The sequence below is a fragment of the Temnothorax longispinosus genome, unplaced genomic scaffold (genome assembly GCF_030848805.1).
Source record: "Temnothorax longispinosus isolate EJ_2023e unplaced genomic scaffold, Tlon_JGU_v1 HiC_scaffold_746, whole genome shotgun sequence".
NCBI classification, from domain to species: Eukaryota; Metazoa; Arthropoda; class Insecta; order Hymenoptera; family Formicidae; genus Temnothorax; species Temnothorax longispinosus.
The window spans coordinates 1-4,595 of record NW_027270612.1 but is presented as its reverse complement, the minus strand read 5'-3'; the positions used below and the strand labels follow the sequence as shown (position 1 = coordinate 4,595).

Here is a 4,595-nt window from a genome sequence, read left to right as displayed (position 1 = left end):
AATAAAAGAATAACATTTAATAAAAATGCTTTTTTGAGATATTTTAAGTTATATAAAGTTTTTGATAAGAAAAAATTGCAAATTTGATATAATATATGTACTATTATAAATTTTATCTGATATATTAGCAAGTAAAATGTTATATATAATATTATATATTTGTTATTAATCGTGTTGTAAATAATTTATTTACAACACGTTGTAAATTATTTAGTATAACTCTTGTACATTTTAATATTTGTAAATTTAATAAATTGTTAATAAAAGAATAACATTTAATAAAAATGCTTTTTTGAGATATTTTAAGTTATATAAAGTTTTTGATAAGAAAAAATTGCAAAACTTGATATAATATATGTACTATTATAAATTTTATCTGATATATTAGCAAGTAAAATGTTATATATAATATTATATATATATTTGTTATGAATCGTACCAGTTAAAATACAGATAACAATTTAGTTTTTGCCTTAAAATGTTCCTCAATTTATGTGCTTTCAAAATATGCACAATAAAATTTTTATGAGCATCCCCTTTGGCTAAGTACCCTATGATATTCATTTTTGGGAAGGTTCGTTGGCCAAAGGAGATGAGTATGAAAATCTCATTGTGCATATTTTAAAAGCACATAAATTAAGGAACATTTTAGGACAAAAACCAAATTGCTATCTGTATTTTAACTGTATTTTAATAATACCTAACATACTGTGACCTAACCTAGAAAAAAAAGTACAGAATGTAAGATTAATATATATATTTAATATAAAAGTATCAGTTAAAATATAATAAAGAGACAACATAGTTAGCCTATATTGTCTCTTTATTATATTTTAACTGATACTTTTATATTAAATATATATATTAATCTTACACATTCCGTACTTTTTTATATATATATTAATATATTTTTATATAAAAATTTTACATTCTGTATTTTATTTAATTATTAATTAATAAAGAGACAATATAGTTAGCCTATGTTGTCTCTTTATTATTTAAATAAAATTATGTACTTACCAGTATTTACACAATTTTTTCTTGCTGAGTTGAAATGCGCGCGTCATGACGTCATGGCGGCCGACGTCTGTTCAGTAGAGATCAAACGTGATTGGCTCTTACTTTTTGAACCAACCAAACAACCTAGAGTATTGACTCAGCAGTTATCTGCTGAACGCGGCCATAGTTCTTTCTCCATATGCATCCTAAAGTTGCTAGTGACATTTTTCCTCCTGGAAATTACTAAACGGCTGCTCACTGCTGCTGCATTCTTGATTAAGGTTAAGGTAGTCCTTTCGCATATTCAAGTAAACAGTCCGTCATAAGGTAATTAAAAACATATTGCAACATCCCAATAATTATATTAAGTTGGCCAATAAGTCTGTGCGGTTTTTTACTTATAAATGTTACTTATAAATAACTGCACGACTTATTGGCTAACCTAATATTATTCCTTATTTTTCTCATTGTGTCTAAACCCTAATACTTTTATTATAATGTTTATTATAGCTTTTTATAAAATAATAAAAGAAATTGTAAAAAAAAAATTTAATTTAAAAAATTAGATTGCATTTTGTAGAAGCATTTAATTTTACAAAATTACAACATGTATAAATATTTACTTTTTATTTTTAAATTATTATTTTTTATTATATTATAGTATATAACTAATTAAAATAATATATGTTTATGTCAATTAAAATTTAAAGATTTTTACAAAATTATTTATAAATTTAAAACATAAAAAATTCTAAAAAAAAATTAGAATTTTGTACATTGCTTTCTCACCATTTTTAAGTGTGTAAATTAGGAATTTGCTAAAAGCATATCCCTGCGCGCACGTGTGTGTATGTGTATATAATGTACCTTACAAATCCATTATTTGTTCCAGCGAGCAGGTACTTAAACTCTTGAATGATGGATCCGCTTATTACTGCTTCTGTATAGAAAAAAGGCTGGAATTATTGAGGAAAGAGGCGATCAAGTGTGGACAAGTACCCAAGTACAACAGGTGTCGGCATCTTGCTAAGGATAAAATTAAGGAAATGCTCCTGAAGGACTTGACTTATTGTATTAGATTTAAGATATGTCTCTTCTAAACTTATATAATTTGATCGACACAGATTGACGGATAGACTGATAGTTGTAGATTTATTTATAGCAGTTGCTTTTGTTGAAAATATCAGTTGTCGTCCACGTCGGAAGCCTTTCGTGACATAGTTTACGGAGATGTGTTGCATGATATTACCAAGTCAGAAGGAGATCCAGTTATCATAAAATCAGCTATCCGATCCTTATGTAGAAAAAGCAGGTATTGATATACAAATATTAACAAATTGATTGTATTCTGTGTGATTGTAAGATACATATAAAATTCTTATTAATTTAAAATATTTTTAGGGGCGCATTTTAATCAACTGTTGAAAAGATATGGATTACCAATAATTATATTAAATTTAGTAAAAAAACGGGAGAAAAAGAAACATGAAAGTACATTAAGCGAAGAATTAAGTATGGCTGTGAAATATTTGAATCAATTCCTACCTCCCGAGCATCACATTCAATATATAAGTTTTGATATGGCACGTATGAGTAAAAGGTAAGTTTATATTAACATTAAAATATACGAAATGACAATTTTATTCTAATTTTTTGTCTTTTTTACAGAAAAAAGGTGAACGTTATGGGACGATTAGCAATCATTGCTTACAATGCTGTATTAAAGACTGGTATTTATCAGTCACAAAATTCTTATTACAATCAGAGAATCTATTCTCACCACAAAACAATAATACGAGAAAACTTCACAAGACAAATTCAAGCTCGACTTTATCATCTAATGTAAACGACACCAAAAGCTCTTTTAATACTTCAATTACAATGGATTATAACAGGCAAACAAATTCCGTACATGGTTCCGATTCAAATACAGAAATCAATAAAACAAATGAATTAAATCAAATCCAAAACAAAGTGAGGGAATGTTTTGCTAAGAAAGGAACTGCAAACTGGAATCATCAGAACAAATTATGTAGATTGTTTAGATCGAACTAATACAGCTCAGTTTGCAATAGGAAAATGTGCTTTAGGGTTTCAGTTGTATGCTTTGGGTGTACTAGAATCTCCTAAATTCGAATTTGATTTTGATTGCGTGAGGATGTTAGAAGAATTGTACGAGGATCATGGGGATACCTTAGCCTTGCAATATGGTGGTTCGCAACTAGTTCACAGAATTAAGACATATAGGTAAATGAACGTTATTACATTTAAACGTGGCAATAATATAATTTTGATTATACGAAACTATTGTCATTTAGAAAAACTGCTCCATGGACAAGTCAGGGCAACGATATTATGCAAACTTTAAGCAGATATTACAGCAATACGTTTAGTGACCAAGAAAAACAGCACACGATTAATTTATTTCTGGGTAAATAAACATGTATCTGTTTAATCTTTACAAAACAATCTATAATTATCGCTTAATTAATGTGCGTATATCTTAGGATTGTTCATACCTGAAGAAAGTAAGCCTCCAATATGGGAAATACTAACGGATTATTATCTCCATCATTTACCTGTTTGTCACTACTCGCGTAAAAGAAATGGTGAGATAAATCTGACGCAATGGTGGGATAAAAGTGTATTGAAATGTCTTCCTTATGCACTTGACGAAGTAACCAAATCCTGTTCAGAAATGATACAAGTGCAAAATTCAATAGAAGAAATGATCGACGTTTATTATGATTATCATAGGTAGTGTGTCACTTATTTCATAATTATACATATTATTATTTATGTCATCAACTTGTTTTACGAAAAATGCCAAAAATATTTTAGGCCGTATGAATTGTCTACTATCTGAGGTATATGCGTATAAAATAAGCCACTCCGTTAGAGATTTTATGCCACACTTTACCACCTGCTATAGCCCATTTGCTGTTCGTGTACGACCAGGTAGACGGAGAGAGGAAGCAGGTAGTAAAAATTTAAATATGAAAAATCCATCTATGACTGGTCAGAGCAGTACGAGTAGTACAACGTCCAGCGCAAGGTACATAATAACATTTAATTATCAATCTTATTCTTTGAAGTTAATTTTATAAATAGAAATTTATATTTATAATTAACTTTAATTAGTGTTATCGATTATATGTTGCAGCTCAAGCGAGGATTCAAGTTCAGATGAAGATGAAAGCCATAACAAACGGATGATTCTCAATTAATAACGTCTAAGGACAGTTCGGAATTAATATCATTCGAATCGTTGTTTAGCTTCCATGAAAGAAGTATATGGCACAGAATCAGAATATCCAAAACGGAATGATATTATTCTGTATAAAAAGTAACACAATCATTGTCTTTTTTATAAATATGAAAAATGTTTTATATATTTCAATATTTTCCTTCTTTCAGGTTTGTTCTAATAGGGCGCAATGCAACATATCCCATAGATCATACTAAATTGCGTTCAAAATTAATTCAACAAGAATTTCATGAATCTACAGCTCCTGTAATTACGCTACCTAGTGTTAAAGACGCAAGCATAAACATATACGAGCAATATGTGAAAAGAGTCATAGTATGTAAATGTG

The 4,595-nt window shown here is 28.6% G+C and overlaps 1 pseudogene; it reads left to right on the top strand.

The window, feature by feature from the left end:
- Positions 1-1,073: 1,073 nt before the first annotated feature.
- LOC139824990 (polyphosphoinositide phosphatase-like) lies at positions 1,074-4,589 on the top strand (annotated as a pseudogene).
- Positions 4,590-4,595: the final 6 nt, after the last annotated feature.